This window comes from Anomaloglossus baeobatrachus, chromosome 5 (assembly GCF_048569485.1).
Source record: "Anomaloglossus baeobatrachus isolate aAnoBae1 chromosome 5, aAnoBae1.hap1, whole genome shotgun sequence".
In the NCBI taxonomy this organism is placed as follows: domain Eukaryota; kingdom Metazoa; phylum Chordata; class Amphibia; order Anura; family Aromobatidae; genus Anomaloglossus; species Anomaloglossus baeobatrachus.
In genome coordinates this window covers 9,496,382-9,520,475 of record NC_134357.1, presented here as the reverse complement: position 1 = coordinate 9,520,475, position 24,094 = coordinate 9,496,382, and positions in this window count along the sequence as shown.

Sequence of the window (24,094 nt, the reverse complement as noted above, 5' to 3'; positions counted from 1 at the left end):
TGCAATAAGCATAGGCCACGCCCCTAACCACACCCACTCAGCAACGCCAATCACATTGGTTTAGAAACAATAAATAAAAAATATGCAGACATTTATTTCTAACAATTAGTAGCAGTTCCTGGCGGGACAGAAAAATAAAACAGTTATGGCTTTTGGAAGAAGGGAAGGAAAAAAAAGAAAATGGAAAACCGCCCGGTGGTGAAGAGGTTAATATGTAATAAAATTCATTTTGGTCTTAAAGGGGTTGTCCAGGCTTGAGGTGTGAGGATTGCATCACGCAGCCGCCCGCTGTCCTGACAGGAGACCGCAGCCGATCGCTGTCCTGACAGGAGACCGCAGCCGCCCGCTGTCCTGACAGGAGACCGCAGCCGCCCGCTGTCCTGACAGGAGACCGCAGCCGCCCGCTGTCCTGACAGGAGACCGCAGCCGCCCGCTGTCCTGACAGGAGACCGCAGCCGATCGCTGTCCTGACAGGAGACCGCAGCCGCCCGCTGTCCTGACAGGAGACCGCAGCCGCCCGCTGTCCTGACAGGAGACCGCAGCCGCCCGCTGTCCTGACAGGAGACCGCAGCCGCCCGCTGTCCTGACAGGAGACCGCAGCCGCCCGCTGTCCTGACAGGAGACCGCAGCCGCCCGCTGTCCTGACAGGAGACCGCAGCCGCCCGCTGTCCTGACAGGAGACCGCAGCCGCCCGCTGTCCTGACAGGAGACCGCAGCCGCCCGCTGTCCTGACAGGAGACCGCAGCCGCCCGCTGTCCTGACAGGAGACCGCAGCCGCCCGCTGTCCTGACAGGAGACCGCAGCCGCCCGCTGTCCTGACAGGAGACCGCAGCCGCCCGCTGTCCTGACAGGAGACCGCAGCCGCCCGCTGTCCTGACAGGAGACCGCAGCCGCCCGCTGTCCCTGACAGGAGACCGCAGCCGCCCGCTGTCCTGACAGGAGACCGCAGCCGCCCGCTGTCCTGACAGGAGACCGCAGCCGCCCGCTGTCCTGACAGGAGACCGCAGCCGCCCGCTGTCCTGACAGGAGACCGCAGCCGCCCGCTGTCCTGACAGGAGACCGCAGCCGCCCGCTGTCCTGACAGGAGACCGCAGCCGCCCGCTGTCCTGACAGGAGACCGCAGCCGCCCGCTGTCCTGACAGGAGTCCGCAGCCGCCCGCTGTCCTGACAGGAGACCGCAGCCGCCCGCTGTCCTGACCGGAGACCGCAGCCGCCCGCTGTCCTGACAGGAGTCCGCAGCCGCCCGCTGTCCTGACCGGAGACCGCAGCCGCCCGCTGTCCTGACAGGAGTCCGCAGCCGCCCGCTGTCCTGACAGGAGACCGCAGCCGCCTGTGCCAGTGATCAGGGTTCGGGCCGCTGTGGGACGATTGCTGTTTTCCCAGCTTTGAACTCGTCTCTTCACCATAGATTGGCATGCCGGGGCTCAGAAAGCTGTGCCATATTTGTCAGGTTACGCTGTGGAGAAAAGATGCACAGTCTGCATGGATTTCTATAGATCCATCCACTGTGTTTCTACTGTACGACGCAGCAAAAACGTGCTGTGTCCAAAACAATATGAACCCTGATGGTGTGCACGGGCCCATAGAAGCATCAGGCTACTTCTTCTACTCCTCAATATCACTGACTAACACCCAGCAGCAGTACAACCTGAGTGTATTCTGGCTGCTCCTCTGACTCCTCTTCTGGCTGCTCCTCTGACTCCTCTTCTGGCTGCTCCTCTTCTGGGTACTCCTCAGGCTGCTTCTCTGGGTGCTCCTCTGGGTGGTCTTCTTGGTGGTCTTCTGGGTGGTCCTCTGGCTGCTCCTCTGGGTGCTCCTCTTTGTGGTCTTCTGGGTGGTCCTCTGGTACTCCTCTGGCTGCTCCGCTGGTTGCTCCTCTGGCTACTCTTCTGGGTGCTCCTCTGACTGCTCTTCTGGTTGCTCCTCTGGGTGACCCTCTGGCTGCTCCTCTGGGTGCTCGTCTGGGTGCTTCTCTGGGTGGTCCTCTGGCTGTGTCGCGGGCGGAGGAGGGGATGCCGCGCTCACCCACTGCTCGGGTCCGGCTGTTGCTGCTGCTGCTCGGTGGCTCGAGCGGTGGGCCGGATCCCGGGGACTCAAGCGGCGCTCCTCGCCCGTGAGTGAAAGGGGGTGGTTGGGTTTAGGGATATTGTCCGTGACGCCACCCACGGTTGTGGTGAGGTTGTGACACCACCGCTGCTCTGGACGGGGATCCCAGGAGCGGTGACAGGGAGCAGCTTGGATGTTGTTTCTCCCCTCCGTGGGTAGGGGGGTTGGTTGTCCCGGGGCCCCGGTGAGGGTTTGGGGACGACAGGCGGGTTACGGGGCCTGGTGAGGTGCAGGGTCGCGGGGGCAGCGCGGTGCCGCACGGCACGGTGGTACTCACTCAGCCAGTAATTTACACGGAGTCTCTGGTCAAACAAACGGCTGGATGGACGGGTCCCACAGGTGGCTGCGGTGTTTTTCCCCTGACCCCAGGTTGGTAGTGTAAATCCTTTCCTGCACCTTCGTGTACGCTCTTCCTGCGCTCCGGTTTCCAGCTGGCTCCCCGGTTCGGTACCGGTGGGCCACCGCCCAGCCCCAGCTACCTACAGTTCCACCAAGACTGTCTTCCCGGCTCCCGCAGACGGCCACTACCGTCTGCCTGACTGGCTACACGAGGGCCCTAGGCTCCAACCTAGGCCCCTGTCTGCGTCTGCCTCTCTGCAGACCTCCTCTCTCTTCCTCTTCCTGGACTTGTCTGAGCTGGTTTTTGCCTCAGGCCAGCTTGACTCCTCGGTGGGCGTGCCTATCTTCTTGACTCCACGACTCCGCCCACCTGGTGTGTCTGTTTGAACCCGAGGGAAGAAATCAGGTCTCACTGGGGATGACTGCTGTGAACTGCTGGGGGTGGGGGTGTGTGTGTGTTGTTACCTGTGGCCCCTGGCTTGTCCAGGGCGCCACATTCCCCCTTAGTAAAATGCAGACCGTCCACGGGCTGCCCATCCATCACCGGTTTTATTTTTCACGAACTGAAAAAGAATAAAACATTTTAAAACATTTTTACACATGCAATTTTTTTTTCATAAAACTTCCCTTACGGGAGGCGTATTACTTCAACTGTTGCAACAGCAATAAAACACCTTTAATAATAGCAACGGAACGGGTCCTTCAGTCACCCACCCAAACAACCTGGCCCTGATGCTGCACAACGCTGAAAAAACTGACAGGCTGCTTTCATTTATTAAATGCACCAAAGGTAAAAAAAAAAAAAAAAAAAGGAAAGAACGCATCTTGTAAATGAGAATTTGGAAACTTACATTTATTTTTCTGTTTTTGTAAAACACAATTTTTTTCTGCCGAAAACAGACGTGTAACAACTCTGTGTGAACAAGAACTAACAGGCTTTTGTTTCATGTGCAAAATTACACAGCAAAAAAAAAAAAGACAACAAAGTTTCCACTTGTGTACTCTGCGGCAGTGGGTCCGGGGTGAAGGTTGCGCCCCCCGTGTAGCCCAATGTTTTGACGTGCGGTGCCCCCGTGTACCCCAATGTTTTGACGTGCGGTGCCCCCGTGTACCCCAATGTTTTGACGTGCGGTGCCCCCGTGTACCCCAATGTTTTGACGTGCGGTGCCCCCCGTGTACCCCAATGTTTTGACGTGCGGTGCCCCCCGTGTACCGTGATGTTTTTACGTGCGGTGCCCCCGTGTACCCCAATGTTTTGACGTGCGGTGCCCCCGTGTACCCCGATGTTTTTACGTGCGGTGCCACCGTGTACCCCAATGTTTTGACGTGCGGTGCCCCCGTGTACCCCGATGTTTTTACGTGCGGTGCCCCCGTGTACCCCGATGTTTTTACGTGCGGTGCCCCCGTGTACCCCAATGTTTCGATGTGCGGTGTCCCCCTGTACCCCGATGTTTTGATGTGTGGCCCCCCTGTGGCAGCGGCGCCGTTGCTCTCCACACTTTGCGCTCCGGGGTTGCGGACAGCGAGGAGCTGCGATCCGGAGAGACCGGAGAATTCACCCAAGTTAATTTGTAGAAACTAATTATCAATGAAACCTCTGATTGTACAAAAGCCCTAAATGAAGTGATCAAAGTTTTCTCCCATTTCTGTTCTTCCCTCCATAAATCTACAGAGATTGTCCTGGTTCTGATTCTCCCCACGACACGTTTCAAGCCGACGCGGCAAATCTTCGCTTTTCCTTAATAAAGCTCTTTGCACGGAGGGTGTACTGATCTGAAATTATTAAACGAAAAGTGTTCTCTTTTTAATCTAGAGATGCCGGGGCGTCAGTACCAGCAGAATCAAAGCCGCTGCCTCCTCCTAATTATCAATAGTGTTTTATAATCTTATTAATATTGATATAATACAGCATTCTGAAGATCTGTTCACGCATAATGTATGTGGAGGATAATTAACCAGATCCAAGTCAGATCAATCGCCTATTTGACAGCAAACGGTGTGTGGCGTATAAATTATACATGTATTAGGTATGGCTACGCAGGAGGCTGGAGCACGGCTTGTGCTTGTAGTGCCACGGGGGCCGCCAGCGCTATACATAGGCCTTAAAGGAAAAGTCCGATCCCTGCACCGTGAGCACCAACCACTGAGCTGTAAAAGGTGACCTGTCCCAACTATGGTGGCCCGGATGGGAAAAAATGTCCTATAGCACTGCCATCAATCCACGTACCAGAATATGACTACCATACAGTCAGGGCCGAAACTCGAAATTGTTCCAGAAAAGGAAGTATTTCTTCCACTAAATTACTGCAATTACCCCCATTTTGCCATTCTGTTATTTTGTTACACGCATTTATTTCCTTTATGTGTATTGGAGCAACACAAAAAAAGGCGATTGGGCATAATTTCACACAATACCGCAAAAGTGGGTTGGACAAATTTGTGGACACTTTTCCAAAACTATGGGTAAGCAACTTAGTTTCCAGCATATGATGCTCGTTCAAGCTCACTTATGGGAAGTAACAGGTGTGGGCAATATGGAAATCACACCTTAAACCAGATAAAAAGGGGAGAAGTTGCCTCAATCTTTCATTAAGTGTCTGTGTGTGCCGCACTAAGAAGGAAGAACAGAACGAGGAGAAGAGAACTGTCTGAGGACTTGAGAACCAAAATTGTTGAAAATATCAACAATCTGAAGGTTACAAGTCCATCTCCACAGATCTTGATGTTCCTTTGTCCACAGTGTGCAACTATCATAGACATCTTCTGTTATTAGGAGACTTGCAACAGGTTTGGGCCCTGAGTCTCACTTATCATTGTGAGACTCTTGAGATTAAATAGGTTTTCCGTTCTATTGGTGTATTAAGGGTTAATGTTAGTTTTGTTGCCAGCAACTTTCTAGCAGTCCATGTCAGATGCAGCCACTCAGTGACCACACCCCTTACCTTCAAATAGTGGCAATACCTATCAACCTTTGCTGTTGATAGAATCCATTCTGTCCTGACCACCTAGGTGGAAGAAGCTGCTGAGGTTCAGACCTGAGCCCAACCTTCTGCTGCCTCGGAGTCTGGCTACAGCTGTGGAGTTGGTGTTTTCCTTCCTTCTTTGTCTTATTAAGTGCAGGGGTGGGACTAGTGTTCGTCACTGGCCAGCTCACTAGCCAAGGTTAATTGCAGGGCTTGCTAGGGTTCAAGGTATCCTGCTTGGCAACAGGTTGAAAGAACCTGTTTAGGACTAGCTAGGGAGTGCAGGGTACAACTATAGGTGAGTGCCGGATGTGTCCCATCTTCCCTCTCCCTAGCACCAGGGCATACCCTTGTTAAAGTGACCCTCCTTTATACATGGTGGTTTTGTAGTGCACCAGACATACATCGGTTTGATCGCAACGGTCACGCCGTGTAATTGGATTTCTCCCACTTTGAACTTGACAGCAACTTAATCAAGAAGTTTACAATCCATGGTCCTGTAGCTAATCTCCCTGGATGTGAACGGCAGAGAAAAATTGATGAAAGGTTGTAAAGCAGGATAATCTGGATGGTGAATAAGCCCCAATCAAGGTACAAAGAAGTTATTATTATTATTATTATTATTATTATTTATTATTATAGCGCCATTTATTCCATGGCGCTTTACAAGTGAAAGAGGGTATACGTACAACAATCATTAACAGTACAAAACAGACTGGTATAGGAGGAGAGAGGACCCTGCCCGCGAGGGCTCACAGTCTACAGGGAATGGGTGATGGTACAATAGGTGAGGACAGAGCTGGTTGCGCAGTGGTCTACTGGACTGAGGGCTATTGTAGGTTGTAGGCTTGTTGGAAGAGGTGGGTCTTGAGGTTCCTCTTGAAGCTTTCCACGGTAGGGGAGAGTCTGATGTGCTGAAGTTCAAGCCGTTCTGCAGCTCAGGGGGCATCAGTGTCAGCGAGAACTATCCGTCCACATCTGAATGAAATGAAACACTATGGAGTAGACCCCGGAAGACCCGACTGCTGACACAGAGACAGAAAAAAGCCAAAATGCGCGCGAGTAACCAAAAATCTTCTGGGAAAGCGTCTATGGACAGCAGAGATCAAAATGGAGCTTTCTGGTAAAGGACATCATTCTACTGTTTACTGAAAAGAAAATGAGGCTACAAAGTAAAGATCACAGCGCCTACAGGCACCTATGGTGGAGGTCAGAGATGTTTTGGGTTGTTTTCTGCCTGTCACTGGGGGTCCTGACTGTGTGCAAGACATCATGAAGTCTGAAAATTACCAAACAATTCTACGTGGCAATGTAGTGCCCAGTGTCAGAAAGTTGGGGGTGCGCCCTAGGTCTGGGGTCTCCAGCAGGACAATGACCCCAAACACACTTCACTATCTGTATCAATTTCATGTGTGCTAACACTTTCAGCCATGATTGTAATACTGCCCCTATATACAAGAATATAACTACTATAATACTGCCCCATATGTACAAGAATATAACTACTATAATACTGCCCCATATGTACAAGAATATAACTACTATAATACTGCTCCTATGTACAAGAATATAACTACTATAATACTGCCCCTATATACAAGAATATAACTACTATAATACTGCCCCATATGTACAAGAATATAACTACTATAATACTGCTCCTATGTACAAGAATATAACTACTATAATACTGCCCCTATGTACAAGAATATAACTACTATAATACTGCCCCTATGTACAAGAATATAACTACTATAATACTGCCCCTATGTACAAGAATATAACTACTATAATACTGCTCCTATATACAAGAATATAACTACTATAATACTGCCCCTATATACAAGAATAAAACTACTATAATACTGCCCCCTATGTAGAAGAATATAACTACTATAATACTGCTCCTATGTACAATAATATAACTACTATAATACTGCTCCCTATGCACAAGAATATAACTACTATAATACTGCTCCTATGTACAAGAATATAACTACTATAATACTGCTCCTATGTACAAGAATATAACTACTATAATACTGCTCCTATGTTCAAGAATATAACTACTATAATACTGCCCCTATGTACAAGAATATAACTACAATAATACTGCCCCCTATGTACAAGAAGAATATAACTACTATAATACTGCTCCCTATGTACAAGAATATAACTACTATAATACTGCTCCTATGTACAAGAATATAACTACTATAATACTGCCCCTATGTACAAGAATATAACTACTATAATACTGCTTCTATGTACAAGAATATAACTACTATAATACCGCCCCTATGTACAAGAATATAACTACTATAATACCGTCCCCTATGTACAAGAATATAACTACTATAATACTGCCCCTATGTACAAGAATATAACTACTATAATACTGCTCCTATATACAAGAATATAACTACTATAATACTGCCCCTATATACAAGAATAAAACTACTATAATACTGACCCCTATGTAGAAGAATATAACTACTATAATACTGCTCCTATGTACAATAATATAACTACTATAATACTGCTCCCTATGCACAAGAATATAACTACTATAATACTGCTCCTATGTACAAGAATATAACTACTATAATACTGCTCCTATGTACAAGAATATAACTACTATAATACTGCTCCTATGTACAAGAATATAACTACTATAATACTGCCCCTATGTACAAGAATATAACTACTATAATACTGCTCCCTATGTACAAGAATATAACTACTATAATACTGCCCCTATGTACAAGAATATAACTACTATAATACTGCCCCTATGTACAAGAATATATCTACTATAATACTGCCCCTATGTACAAGAATATAACTACTATAATACCGTCCCCTATGTACAAGAATATAACTACTATAATACTGCTCCCTATGTACAAGAATATAACTACTATAATACTGCTCCCTATGTACAAGAATATAAGTACTATAATACTGCCCCTATGTACAAGAATATAACTACTATAATACTGCCCCTATGTACAAGAATATAACTACTATAATACTGCCCCTATGTACAAGAATATAACTACTATAATACTGCACCCTATGTACAAGAATATAACTACTATAATACTGCTCTTATGTACAAGAATATATCTACTATAATACTGCCCCTATGTACAAGAATATAACTACTATAATACTGCTCCTATGTACAAGAATATAACTGCTATAATACTGCTTCTATGTACAAGAATATAACTACTATAATACTGCCCCTATGTACAAGAATATAACTACTATAATACTGCACCCTATGTACAAGAATATAACTACTATAATACTGCCCCTATGTACAAGAATATAACTACTATAATACTGCCCCTATGTACAAGAATATAACTACTATAATACTGCACCCTATGTACAAGAATATAACTACTATAATACTGCACCCTATGTACAAGAATATAACTACTATAATACTGCCCCTATGTACAAGAATATATCTACTATAATACTGCCCCTATGTACAAGAATATAACTACTATAATACTGCCCCTATATACAAGAATATAACTACTATAATACTGCTTCTATGTACAAGAATATAACTACTATAATACTGCCCCCAAGCTGTGAGGTTGTGTGTGAGCAGTTCTCCTGATGTCTGGAGCAAGCCCAGGGCGGGGCCCTCCTGGGCGGGGAAGCTCCCCAGGCAAGGCCCAGGCTTCCCGGCCTACACTGGGACACGGCTCCCAGGCCTCTTCCATTGGGAATACCACCCCCAGAGTCGCTGTGAGACCTGTGACTGTAGCACAAAGCTCCAGCAAGAAAGGAGAGAGTAAGGAATCTGTGTGTAATGTTTTGGGAGGAAAACCAACTCCAAGTGCAGCAAAGAAGCCAGAAGTGAGTAAAGAAAAGCAGCAAAGTGTGCAGTGTTGTGATTCCTCCAGAGAAGCCCCGGTCAGTGCACAGCTCCAACCACAGCTCAGCCTCCATCACCATCAGGTGTGCAGCTCAGCCTCCATCATCATCAGGTGTGCAGCTCAGCCTCCATCACCATCAGGTGTGCAGCTCAGCCTCCATCACCATCAGGTGTGCAGCTCAGCCTCCATCATCATCAGGTGTGCAGCTCAGCCTCCATCACCATCAGGTGTGCAGCTCAGCCTCCATCACCATCAGGTCTGCAGCTCAGCTCAACGGCCCGCAGCTCAGCCTCCATCACCATCAGGTGTGCAGCTCAGCCTCCATCACCATCAGGTGTGCAGCTCAGCCTCCATCATCATCAGGTGTGCAGCTCACCTCTCCAGCCGCAGCTCAGCCTCCATCACCATCAGGTGTGCAGCTCAGCTCTCCGGCCCACAGACAGAGGACGTCTTTGGAGAAGCAGACCCTGCAAGAAAATCTCCAGCAGCAGCATGTGGTGTCCGGCATGGCGAGCTCAGGCCGCAGTCCGGTGCCAGCGGTAAGCAAGTTCCGGTGCCTAGGTTCGGCAAGGCCACCATGAAATCATCTGTGGTGGAGGCCTGTGACGGGCCTGTATTCAAAGTCCCTGCACCTGTGGCCAAGCCTGAAGCTGTGGATACAGTGTGTGTACCCGAGCCGCAGTTAGCGGATGAGATGCCCGGACTAGTCAGAAGACTGGGTGAGTTACAGTCGATGAAAGGCATGCTGCAGGCGGAGATAGACTGTCTCTATAATCTGAAGGCCACTAATCCTGACCTGACCTCTGTGTGTGACCAGAGACTAAACAAGAAGGGTTTGGAGTTGGCGAGTGTGGTGCAGGACATGGACACTGTGCTGGAGAGTGTGGGGCCCCTGGTGCAGGACATGGACTCTGTGCTGGAGAGTATGGGGCCCCTGGTGCAGGACATGGACTCTGTGCTGGAGAGTATGGGGCCTCTGGTGCAGGACATGGACTCTGTGCTGGAGAGTATGGGGCCTCTGGTGCAGGACATGGACTCTGTGCTGGAGAGTATGGGGCCCCTGGTGCAGGACATGGACTCTGTGCTGGAGAGTATGGGGCCCCTGGTGCAGGACATGGACACTGTGCTGGAGAGTGTGGGGCCCCTGGTGCAGGACATGGACTCTGTGCTGGAGAGTATGGGGCCCCTGGTGCAGGACATGGACTCTGTGCTGGAGAGTATGGGGCCTCTGGTGCAGGACATGGACTCTGTGCTGGAGAGTATGGGGCCCCTGGTGCAGGACATGGACTCTGTGCTGGAGAGTATGGGGCCCCTGGTGCAGGACATGGACACTGTGCTGGAGAGTGTGGGGCCCCTGGTGCAGGACATGGACTCTGTGCTGGAGAGTATGGGGCCCCTGGTGCAGGACATGGACTCTGTGCTGGAGAGTATGGGGCCTCTGGTGCAGGACATGGACTCTGTGCTGGAGAGTATGGGGCCTCTGGTGCAGGACATGGACTCTGTGCTGGAGAGTATGGGGCCCCTGGTGCAGGACATGGACTCTGTGCTGGAGAGTATGGGGCCTCTGGTGCAGGACATGGACTCTGTGCTGGAGAGTATGGGGCCCCTGGTGCAGGACATGGACTCTGTGCTGGAGAGTATGGGGCCCCTGGTGCAGGACATGGACTCTGTGCTGGAGAGTATGGGGCCCTGGTGCAGGACATGGACTCTGTGCTGGAGAGTATGGGGCCTCTGGTGCAGGACATGGACTCTGTGCTGGAGAGTATGGGGCCCCTGGTGCAGGACATGGACTCTGTGCTGGAGAGTATGGGGCCTCTGGTGCAGGACATGGACTCTGTGCTGGAGAGTATGGGGCCTCTGGTGCAGGACATGGGCTCTGTGCTGGAGAGTATGGGGGCCCTGGTGCAGGACATGGACTCTGTGCTGGAGAGTATGGGGGCCCTGGTGCAGGACATGGACACTGTGCTGGAGAGTATGGGGCCCCTGGTGCAGGACATGGACTCTGTGCTGGAGAGTATGGGGCCTGTGGTGCAGGACATGGACTCTGTGCTGGAGAGTATGGGGCCTGTGGTGCAGGACATGGACTCTGTGCTGGAGAGTATGGGGTCCCTGGTGCAGGACATGGACTCTGTGCTGGAGAGTATGGGGCCCCTGGTGCAGGACATGGACTCTGTGCTGGAGAGTATGGGGCCCCTGGTGCAGGACATGGACTCTGTGCTGGAGAGTATGGGGCCTCTGGTGCAGGACATGGACTCTGTGCTGGAGAGTATGGGGCCCCTGGTGCAGGACATGGACTCTGTGCTGGAGAGTATGGGGCCCCTGGTGCAGGACATGGACTCTGTGCTGGAGAGTATGGGGCCCCTGGTGCAGGACATGGGCTCTGTGCTGGAGAGTATGGGGCCCCTGGTGCAGGACATGGGCTCTGTGCTGGAGAGTATGGGGCCCCTGGTGCAGGACATGGACTCTGTGCTGGAGAGTATGGGGCCCCTGGTGCAGGACATAGACTCTGTGCTGGAGAGTATGGGGCCTCTGGTGCAGGACATGGACTCTGTGCTGGAGAGTATGGGACCCCTGGTGCAGGACATGGGCTCTGTGCTGGAGAGTATGGGGCCCCTGGTGCAGGACATGGGCTCTGTGCTGGAGAGTATGGGGCCCCTGGTGCAGGACATGGGCTCTGCTGGAGAGTATGGGGCCTCTGGTGCAGGACATGGACTCTGTGCTGGAGAGTATGGGGCCCCTGGTGCAGGACATGGACTCTGTGCTGGAGAGTATGGGGCCTCTGGTGCAGGACATGGACTCTGTGCTGGAGAGTATGGGGCCTCTGGTGCAGGACATGGACTCTGTGCTGGAGAGTATGGGGCCTCTGGTGCAGGACATGGACTCTGTGCTGGAGAGTATGGGGCCCCTGGTGCAGGACATGGACTCTGTGCTGGAGAGTATGGGGCCTCTGGTGCAGGACATGGACTCTGTGCTGGAGAGTATGGGGCCCCTGGTGCAGGACATGGACTCTGTGCTGGAGAGTATGGGGCCTCTGGTGCAGGACATGGACTCTGTGCTGGAGAGTATGGGGCCCCTGGTGCAGGACATGGACTCTGTGCTGGAGAGTATGGGGCCCCTGGTGCAGGACATGGACTCTGTGCTGGAGAGTATGGGGCCTCTGGTGCAGGATATGGACTCTGTGCTGGAGAGTATGGGGCCCCTGGTGCAGGACATGGACTCTGTGCTGGAGAGTATGGGGCCCCTGGTGCAGGACATGGACTCTGTGCTGGAGAGTGTGGGGCCCCTGGTGCAGGACATGGGCTCTGTGCTGGAGAGTATGGGGCCCCTGGTGCAGGACATGGACTCTGTGCTGGAGAGTATGGGGCCCCTGGTGCAGGACATGGACTCTGTGCTGGAGAGTATGGGGCCCCTGGTGCAGGACATAGACTCTGTGCTGGAGAGTATGGGGCCTCTGGTGCAGGACATGGACTCTGTGCTGGAGAGTATGGGGCCTCTGGTGCAGGACATGGACTCTGTGCTGGAGAGTATGGGGCCTCTGGTGCAGGACATGGACTCTGTGCTGGAGAGTATGGGGCCCCTGGTGCAGGACATGGTCTCTGTGCTGGAGAGTATGGGGCTCCTGGTGCAGGACATGGGCTCTGTGCTGGAGAGTATGGGGCCTCTGGTGCAGGACATGGACTCTGTGCTGGAGAGTATGGGGCCCCTGGTGCAGGACATGGACTCTGTGCTGGAGAGTATGGGGCCTCTGGTGCAGGACATGGACTCTGTGCTGGAGAGTATGGGACCCCTGGTGCAGGACATGGACTCTGTGCTGGAGAGTATGGGGCCCCTGGTGCAGGACATGGGCTCTGTGCTGGAGAGTATGGGGCCCCTGGTGCAGGACATGGGCTCTGTGCTGGAGAGTATGGGGCCTCTGGTGCAGGACATGGACTCTGTGCTGGAGAGTATGGGGCCTCTGGTGCAGGACATGGACTCTGTGCTGGAGAGTATGGGGCCTCTGGTGCAGGACATGGACTCTGTGCTGGAGAGTATGGGTCCCCTGGTGCAGGACATGGACTCTGTGCTGGAGAGTATGTGTGAAGCCCCACAAGTGCAGTGTCGGTGCATTACCTTCAGGGACTCCACTCGGCTGGATCTTTGTCACAGGTAGGAAACCTTCTTGTAGGATTGTCGTGACGCCACTCTCAGAATTGCGGTCAGTGGGGACCGCCACTGCAGGTTAAGGGACGCCTGGGGCTGATGGTGGGTGCAGTTAGTTGTAATAGCCTCCTGAGAGTGAGGCAAGCCCCAGGGCCCTGTGTAGGTGTGTAGAACCACAAGGCGCAGAATAACTCCACACAAGCAGGATGTCTTTCAGGGGTTTTACTCACAGTTGATGGCAGGGTGAGTAACCCGGGCGTAGCTGGGATGAACCAGGCTGGAACCAGGTATCCTTCAGGCTGACTTCTGATGGTGACTACCAACTCGCCTTCCTTAGCCCTTGGTGGTTTGGGGTAACCCCGACTTTTAGTCCCTATGGGGGTCACCCAGGGAAGTTGCTGAAGCCTCTCTCCCCTTCGTTTGCCGTTTGCTTGTTGCCTGGACCAGATCACTCCAGCTGCTTGCCTCCTGTGAACTATGGGCCCTAACTGTGGCTACGTGGCTGCGGCTTTTGGGTGTTGTGGTGTGGGCTTTGAGGGCCCCACACCGGCAGGTTTAGCAAGGAAAGGTGGATCTATCCCCGCTCCGGGATCTGCCGCCCGTTTGGGCCTGGTACTCCCTAGCAGTCTCCTTACTTCCCACTCTGTGCTCTCTCTTTAGCTGGAGACGGGTTTCGGGTAGCACTCCTAGGTGACCGTTCTCCCCCGTCGGTAGCCACTGCGCGGGCGCTGTCAGACTGCAACAGCCCCAGGGGTAGGGGTCAGCTCCTCTCGGAGCTCCCTGGACTCTGCACTGAACCGGCTCACTGCTCCTCCTCTCCTGTTCTTGCCTACGCCACCTAGCAACCAGGCTCTCTTACCACACCCCTTGAGAGGAGATGGAGGCTTTTGGCCCCCTCCACTATTCCAGTGAAGGTGAAGGCTTTTCCCCCTCCTGGGATCCCCAGGGGTCCTCTCATAGGTACATGTGTGAGACCTGATCACTATGCGCCTGTGTAGTCACACCTCGGTCAGCCTTCTGGATTACCTGTATTGTACTGTCCCCAGCATGGGTGCAGTACTCAGTGGTGCCTGACCAGGTGAGGGGCGCCACATTCCCCCTTAGTTATCACCAGCACGTCCTCGGGCTGCAAGACAACATTTTAAAATGCATAAAACAGTAAAAACATGGTAAAACATTTAAAACCACCAGGTACCATACATCACCACCCTCCACCCACAAGTCCGTTAACCCACCCAAAACCCTCTCACGTTGGCCGCGCCTTCAGCCACTTCTGGCAGGATGTAGAGGCGGCTTTCATGGTCTGGTGGTCTTCAGGGCATACCTGGCATGGTGAAGCCGCGCCTTCAGCCACTTCTGGCAGGATCCAGAGGCGGCCTCCACAGTTGGTGCTGACCAGGTACCCTCTTTGTGGTGGAGAGCCAGACCCCATAAACAGGCATGCTCTCTGGTTGCAGGTAAGCCAAGGCCCTATATACGGACGTGCTCCCTGGTTGCAGACGAGCCAAGCCCCTAAACAGGCTGACGCTGGTGGTGGTGGTGCCCTCTGGTGTAACTATTTACACTGCGAGAGTTTGTGGCTATAGCCAGTTCATAGCCTTAAGGTTCATTTCTCACATTAGTTTATGTGGGCACATTGCTTAAACTTGAAAACGTTGCAAAACTTCAAACTTGTCAAACTGGGAACTTCTATGCTTCTTTCTGTACTTTATGTGGATTCCTCCTCACCAGGGCTTGGGCCTGTAGGGCTGTGGCACCTGTTGGTTTCTCGATCTCTTTCTTCTTCCGTGTCTGTTTCTTTTTCTTTAGGACATGGTGTTACATCTAGCGCATACCAGCCTCTTTCGCCTTGATGCATGGTAAACTGCACTGTGTCTCCCATCCTTAGGTTTCTTCCAGGATGTCCTCTGGGCAAATGAGCTCTAACGTCTCTTCTGTTGACAAAAATGCCTTCTTTCATACCAGGTGCTACGATGAAGCCGTATCCTGATTTTAGGCTAAAATCTTCTACTACTCCTCGACAAAGGGGTCCTCTGACCTGGGCTTTGGCTCTTCTCAGGAACCGTTTCTCCTCTAGGTCTCTGGCCGTTATGTCATCTCTCTGCTCTGGGGACTGCGGTGCAGGGAAAGACTGGGTTCTGTTACGGCGCCGTGTCTTGCGGGCTGGATTCTGCGAGGTACAGCTTACAAGCTCCCAGGTGAGGCTTTTGGGCAGATCTTCTTCAGCAGACGGTGTTAGGTCTTCCTCATCCCAGCGGGAATATGGCAACATCTCCGGCTCTGGGCATGGATCCACTGCTGGTGGCTCCTGAGTCAGCTCCTCAGCTTCCTGGCCTCCCCTCCCCCTTAGTTCTTCTGAGCACTCCGGTGGTGGCAGTGCTGGGGATGGGTGCTCCTCAGCCGGCCCAGGCGGGGATCTCTTCGGCATGGTTGCTGCAGGAGTCGTCTTGGGGGTATGCGGAGGGAGCATGTACCGGTCCACCATCTCCTGTGGGAACTTGGCCTCCAGGTCAGCCTTCAGCTGCCAGTATGCGGGGTCCTCACCTACCAGGGACTTCCTAGCAGGGACTTCCTTAGACTGGGGAGCGGTGTCTGCTCTGGCCTTGCAGGCCGGGGTAAACAATGGTACGTCTGTCTTTTCTTGGCGGGCCGCGCCCGATATGGCGGCGGCCTGGTCTTGGCGGGCCGCGCCTGGCATGGCGGCGGCCTGGATGGGCGTTTCTGGCGCAGCTTGGATCGGCGTCGCAGCTGCGATGGGGTCTTTGCAGGCTGGGCTGGGCGTCGCTGCAGCGATCTGGGCTTGGCGGGCCGCACCTGACGGGGCTGCGGCCTGGTTCAGCACCTCACTTGCGGCGCGGACGAGCGTTGCGGCTGCGGTAGGGTCTCGGCGGGCCGGGCCTAGCATGGCGGCGGCCTGGGTCAGCGTCACACCTGCGGCGCGGATGAGGGTCGCGGTGGCAGCCGGTTCTCTGCGGGCCGGACTGGGCGTCGCTGCAGGGACCGGGTCTTGGTGGGCCGAGCAGGGCATCGCTGCGGCGGCCTGAGCTTGGCGGGCTGCACCTGGCGTGGCTGCGGCCTGCTTCAGCGTCGCCGCGCCGGACGCCTCTTCAGGGACCGCGGACGTGGCAGCAGGGGTCGGGGCACTCGCGCTGGCAGGGGCATCACTGGACTCACCCATCGGTGGCAGCATCGGGGTCTGAGTCGTCACCGCCCGGTCTGGCACTCGGCGCGCGGCTCTCTCTTCGTAGGCCTGAACCGCCGCGGTCATTCCCAGGAACTCCGCACGTCCCTCTCTGATCAGCCTTCCGACCCTGGCCTCCAGTTGATCGCAGAACTCGGCGAGCTCCCGACACCACCAGGCAGCGGAGCCTGGCTCTGGGTCTCTGCATTCAGACGCCATTTTCTCTAACAACAAGCTGCTGGCTTCTTTTCCGTTCCGCCGTCTCTGGACGCTTCCGCTCTCTTCACAAGCGAGGTCAGAACTCTGCAGGGGATCTCTGGGTAGCCACACCTCTTCGTGGGCGGTAACTTCTCCCAGCGCGGGCTGCTGTTGTTTTTCAGCGCGCTCTTCATGGTGGCAATATGGCGGCGCTTCCAATTTTTCAAGCGGACCGCCCAGGCACATGGTCACCTGTCTGAACAGGTCTAGTCCTTATCCTGTTCGTGACGCCAGATGTGAAGCCCCACAAGTGCAGTGTCGGTGCATTACCTTCAGGGACTCCACTCGGCTGGATCTTTGTCACAGGTAGGAAACCTTCTTGTAGGATTGTCGTGACGCCACTCTCAGAATTGCGGTCAGTGCGGACCGCCACTGCAGGTTAAGGGACGCCTGGGGCTGATGGTGGGTGCAGTTAGTTGTAATAGCCTCCTGAGAGTGAGGCAAGCCCCAGGGCCCTGTGTAGGTGTGTAGAACCACAAGGCGCAGAATAACTCCACACAAGCAGGATGTCTTTCAGGGGTTTTACTCACAGTTGATGGCAGGGTGAGTAACCCGGGCGTAGCTGGGATGAACCAGGCTGGAACCAGGTATCCTTCAGGCTGACTTTTGATGGTGACTACCAACTCGCCTTCCTTAGCCCTTGGTGGTTTGGGGTAACCCCGACTTTTAGTCCCTATGGGGGTCACCCAGGGAAGTTGCTGAAGCCTCTCTCCCCTTCGTTTGCCGTTTGCTTGTTGCCTGGACCAGATCACTCCAGCTGCTTGCCTCCTGTGAGCTATGGGCCCTAACTGTGGCTACGTGGCTGCGGCTTTTGGGTGTTGTGGCGTGGGCTTTGAGGGCCCCACACCGGCAGGTTTAGCAAGGAAAGGTGGATCTATCCCCGCTCCGGGATCTGCCGCCCGTTTGGGCCTGGTACTCCCTAGCAGTCTCCTTACTTCCCACTCTGTGCTCTCTCTTTAGCTGGAGACGGGTTTCGGGTAGCACTCCTAGGTGACCGTTCTCCCCCGTCGGTAGCCACTGCGCGGGCGCTGTCAGACTGCAACAGCCCCAGGGGTAGGGGTCAGCTCCTCTCGGAGCTCCCTGGACTCTGCACTGAACCGGCTCACTGCTCCTCCTCTCCTGTTCTTGCCTACGCCACCTAGCAACCAGGCTCTCTTACCACACCCCTTGAGAGGAGATGGAGGCTTTTGGCCCCCTCCACTATTCCAGTGAAGGTGAAGGCTTTTCCCCCTCCTGGGATCCCCAGGGGTCCTCTCATAGGTACATGTGTGAGACCTGATCACTATGCGCCTGTGTAGTCACACCTCGGTCAGCCTTCTGGATTACCTGTATTGTACTGTCCCCAGCATGGGTGCAGTACTCAGTGGTGCCTGACCAGGTCAGGGGCGCCACATTTGGGGCCTCTGGTGCAGGACATGGACTCTGTGCTGGACAGTATGGGGCCTCTGGTGCAGGACATGGACTCTGTGCTAGAGAGTATGGGGCCTCTGGTGCAGGACATGGACTCTGTGCTGGAGAGTATGGGGCCCCTGGTGCAGGACATGGACTCTGTGCTGGAGAGTATGGGGCCCTGGTGCAGGACATGGACTCTGTGCTGGAGAGTATGGGGCCTCTGGTGCAGGACATGGACTCTGTGCTGGGAGAGTATGGGGCCTCTGGTGCAGGACATGGGCTCTGTGCTGGAGAGTATGGGGCCCCTGGTGCAGGACATGGACTCTGTGCTGGAGAGTATGGGGCCCCTGGTGCAGGACATGGGCTCTGTGCTGGAGAGTATGGGGCCCCTGGTGCAGGACATGGGCTCTGTGCTGGAGAGTATGGGGCCTCTGGTGCAGGACATGGACTCTGTGCTGGAGAGTATGGGGCCCCTGGTGCAGGACATGGACTCTGTGCTGGAGAGTATGGGGCCTCTGGTGCAGGACATGGACTCTGTGCTGGAGAGTATGGGGCCCCTGGTGCAGGACATGGACTCTGTGCTGGAGAGTATGAGGCCCCTGGTGCAGGACATGGACTCTGTGCTGGAGAGTATGGGGCCCCTGGTGCAGGACATGGACTCTGTGCTGGAGAGTATGGGGCCCTGGTGCAGGACATGGACTCTGTGCTGGAGAGTATGGGGCCTCTGGTGCAGGACATGGACTCTGTGCTGGAGAGTATGGGGCCCTGGTGCAGGACATGGACTCTGTGCTGGAGAGTATGGGGCCTCTGGTGCAGGACATGGACTCTGTGCTGGAGAGTATGGGGCCCCTGGTGCAGGACATGGACTCTGTGTTGGAGAGTATGGGGCCCCTGGTGCAGGACATGGACTCTGTGTTGGAGAGTATGGGGCCCCTGGTGCAGGACATGGACTCTCTCTGTGCTGGAGAGTATGGGGCCCCTGGTGCAGGACATGGACTCTGTGCTGGAGAGTATGGGGTCTCTGGTGCAGGACATGGACTCTGTGCTGGAGAGTGTGGTGCAGGACATGGACTCTGTGCTGGAGAGTATGGGGCCCCTGGTGCAGGACATGGACTCTGTGCTGGAGAGTATGGGGCCTCTGGTGCAGGACATGGACTCTGTGCTGGAGAGTATGGGTCCCCTGGTGCAGGACATGGACTCTGTGCTGGAGAGTATGGGGCCTCTGGTGCAGGACATGGACTCTGTGCTGGACAGTATGGGGCCTCTGGTGCAGGACATGGACTCTGTGCTGGAGAGTATGGGGCCTCTGGTGCAGGACATGGACTCTGTGCTGGAGAGTGTGGGGCCCCTGGTGCAGGACATGGACTCTGTGCTGGAGAGTATGGGGCCTCTGGTGCAGGACATGGACTCTGTGTTGGAGAGTATGGGGCCCCTGGTGCAGGACATGGACTCTGTGCTGGAGAGTATGGGGTCTCTGGTGCAGGACATGGACTCTGTGCTGGAGAGTGTGGTGCAGGACATGGACTCTGTGCTGGAGAGTATGGGGCCCCTGGTGCAGGACATGGACTCTGTGCTGGAGAGTGTGGGGCCCGTGAAGGAGACATGGACTCTGTGCTGGAGAGTATGGGGCCCCTGGTGCAGGACATGGATTCTGTGCTGGAGGGTATGGGACCCCTGGTGCAGGACATGGACTCTGTGCTGGAGAGTATGGGGCCCCTGGTGCAGGACATGGACTCTGTGCTGGAGAGTATGGGGCCCCTGGTGCAGGACATGGACTCTGTGCTGGAGAGTATGGGGCCCCTGGTGCAGGACATGGACTCTGTGCTGGAGAGTATGGGGCCCCTGGTGCAGGACATGGACTCTGTGCTGGAGAGTATGGGGCCCCTGGTGCAGGACATGGACTCTGTGCTGGAGAGTATGGGGCACCTGGTGCAGGACATGGACTCTGTGCTGGAGAGTATGGGGCACCTGATGCAGGACATGGACTCTGTGCTGGAGAGTATGGGGCCCCTGGTGCAGGACATGGACTCTGTGCTGGAGAGTATGGGGCCTCTGGTGCAGGACATGGACTCTGTGCTGGAGAGTATGGGGCACCTGGTGCAGGACATGGACTCTGTGCTGGAGAGTATGGGACCCCTGGTGCAGGACATGGACTCTGTGCTGGAGAGTATGGGGCCTCTGGTGCAGGACATGGACTCTGTGCTGGAGAGTATGGGGCACCTGGTGCAGGACATGGACTCTGTGCTGGAGAGTATGGGGCCCCTGGTGCAGGACATGGACTCTGTGCTGGAGAGTATGGGGCCCCTGGTGCAGGACATGGACTCTGTGCTGGAGAGTATGGGGCACCTGGTGCAGGACATGGACTCTGTGCTGGAGAGTATGGGGCCCCTGGTGCAGGACATGGACTCTGTGCTGGAGAGTATGGGGCACCTGGTGCAGGACATGGACTCTGTGCTGGAGAGTATGGGGCACCTGGTGCAGGACATGGACTCTGTGCTGGAGAGTATGGGGCACCTGATGCAGGACATGGACTCTGTGCTGGAGAGTATGGGGCCCCTGGTGCAGGACATGGACTCTGTGCTGGAGAGTATGGGGCCTCTGGTGCAGGACATGGACTCTCTGCTGGAGAGTATGGGGCCCCTGGTGCAGGACATGGACTCTGTGCTGGAGAGTGTGGGGCCCCTGGTGCAGGACATGGACTCTGTGCTGGAGAGTGTGGGGCCCCTGGTGCAGGACATGGACTCTGTGCTGGAGAGTATGGGGCCCCTGGTGCAGGACATGGACTCTGTGCTGGAGAGTATGGGGCCTCTGGTGCAGGACATGGACTCTGTGCTGGAGAGTATGGGGCCCCTGGTGCAGGACATGGACTCTGTGCTGGAGAGTATGGGGCCCCTGGTGCAGGACATGGACTCTGTGCTGGAGAGTATGGGGCCCCTGGTGCAGGACATGGACACTGTGCTGGAGAGTATGGGGCCCCTGGTGCAGGACATGGACTCTGTGCTGGAGAGTATGGGGCCCCTGGTGCAGGACATGGACACTGTGCTGGAGAGTATGGGGCCCCTGGTGCAGGACATGGACTCTGTGCTGGAGAGTATGGGGCCCCTGAAGGAGACCTCTATGACCCAGGAATGTTTGGCCTCCCATACGCAGGACTGTGCTGTGGAGACCCCTGATGTGCAGTCAGAGGCCGCTCGGGACGAGACCCCCCAGCAGCAGATGCGACCGGTGATACAGGCGGCCAGATTCTGCTTTCAGGATGGGACACAACTGCAGCTACAGGAGCTTACACCTCAGACAGTGGAGGCACTACAAGTCCCAGAGTGCCCCGTGTGGTGCCCTGGACAAGCCAGGACTTCACAGGTACTACAACAACACACCCCACACCCCGGCTAGGCACACCGAAGCCAAACACAAACCCTTGTTGCCTTCCTCCAGGAGCTGATGTCCACACCAGGGGGTGGAGCCAGGCGGTTGGCCCCGCCCACCGAGGAGTTCACAGTCCTGGAGGCGGGAAAAGGAGAGCGATGAGTTATGGAGTTGAGTTGAGGAGTGATCCCCGTCCAGAGCAGCGGTGGTGTCACAACCTCACCACAACCGTGGGTGGCGTCACGGACAATATCCCTAAACCAAAGGCAAACTACCCCCCTTTCACTCACGGGCGAGAAGCGCCGCTCGAGTCCCCGGGATCCGGCCCACCGCTCGAGCCACCGAGCAGCAGCAGCCGGACCCGAGCAGTGGGTGAGCGCAGCGTCCCCTCCTCCGCCCGCGACACCCGCACAGGAGCAGTACAGTATGTCGGAGACTGTCTGTGCTGCTGAGGCCGGTGCACAGCCTGGGGATGGTGTCGTTGTGCCTGTGGGGTCGGGGGCTGGAGGGGATTCGCAGTCTGTGATGGACATTGCACATTGTGATGATGATGATGCTGCTCATGTTGATGTGCATGAGATATGTGACTTTCCCCCTTTCCTATCTAACCCACAAGGTGTGCCAGCCCCCCCTGCTACAGACCCTCGTTCTGTCCGTCAGTCCAGGGTGTCCCGGCAGGTGCCCCCCAGGAATGCCTGGAGCCGCGGCGCACCATCCTTCACCTCCGGCGCCCAGTATACCGGCCAGACTTTCAGGCGTATAAATGTTGTGCGTTTTAAGTACATAGGTCCCAAGGAGGTTCTGCCGCAGCGCAGGTTTGTGGTGAGGGAGCTGCTGTGCCACCAGATGGGGTTTGTGCCGCAGCGCAGGTACGTGGTGAGGGAGCTGCTGTGCCGCCAGATGGGGTTTGTGCCGCAGCGCAGGTACGTGGTGAGGGAGCTGCTGTGCCGCCAGATGGGGTTTGTGCCGCAGCGCAGGTACGTGGTGAGGGAGCTGCTGTGCCACCAGATGGGGTTTGTGCCGCGTGAGATCCTGGCGGTCTCTAATCTGCAGGACGGGCAGGGCTATGACGTCAGTTTTAAGCTCATGTCTGACCTGGACAGGTTCTGGGCCGATTACCCCAAGTTCAGGGACACCGAGGACTGGAATAAGTTTTTGTTGGTCCCTATTTCCAGGCCAGATCCTGTCACTGTGAATGTCACCTTCTGGAATGAGGCCGTTCCCCCACAGGACATCGAGGTGTGGCTCCGGAGACATTGTGACCTCGTCTCTGGCCTCACCAAGGTCAGGGATGAGGACGGTATCTGGACTATGGGGTGGAAGGTCCTGGTGAAGCTGAGGCAATATAGTAACATCACTGCCCACCTGCTCAACTCCTTCTTCATTGGGAGGGAGAAGGGGAGATGTTACTACCCCGGGCAGCCCCGAAAGTGCTTCAAATGTGGTAAAACTGGTCATCTGGCCAATGCCTGTACTGTGGTGAAGTGCGGCCTGTGTGGGGACATCGGTCATGTCGCTGCAGACTGCCGGGACGTCAGGTGCAACCTCTGTGGTAAGATGGGCCATCCTCACAGGGCCTGTCCAGACGCCTGGCACATCTGCAGAGAGTTACCGGATGAGGATGTGATGGCAGCAGCAGAGGCCCAGGAGGTGGTGGCAGAGGCTCAGGAGGTGGTGGCGGAGGCCCAGGAGGTGGTGGCAGAGGCCCAGGATGTGGTGGCGGAGGCCCAGGAGGTGGTGGCAGAGGCTCAGGAGGTGGTGGCAGAGGCTCAGGAGGTGGTGGCAGAGGCCCAGGATGTGGTGGCGGAGGCCCAGGAGGTGGTGGCAGAGGCTCAGGAGGTGGTGGCAGAGGCTCAGGAGGTGGTGGCGGAGGCTCAGGAGGAGGTGGCGGAGGCTCAGGAGGTGGTGGCGGAGGCTCAGGAGGTGGTGGCGGAGGCTCAGGAGGTGGTGGCGGAGGCCCAGGAGGTGGTGGCGGAGGCTCAGGAGGTGGTGGCGGAGGCTCAGGAGGTGGTGGCGGAGGCCCAGGAGGTGGTGACGGAAGCCCAGGAGGAGGTGGCGGAGGCTCAGGAGGTGGTGGCGGAGGCCCAGGAGGTGGTGGCGGAGGCCCAGGAGGTGGTGGCGGAGGCTCAGGAGGTGGTGGCGGAGGCTCAGGAGGTGGTGGCGGAGGCTCAGGAGGTGGTGGCGGAGGCTCAGGAGGTGGTGGCAGAGGCTCAGGAGGTGGTGGCGGAGGCTCAGGAGGAGGTGGCGGAGGCTCAGGAGGTGGTGGCGGAGGCTCAGGAGGTGGTGGCAGAGGCTCAGGAGGTGGTGGCAGTGGCCCCGGAAGAGGTTTTCACATCAGGGGAGGAACTGCCCATCTCCGATGTCCCCCGGGTGTCCGCTCAGGTAATACCAGAGCAGGAGGGTGAGGAGGGGAACATGGAGGTCGTCCCTCAGGTCCAGCAGTCTCA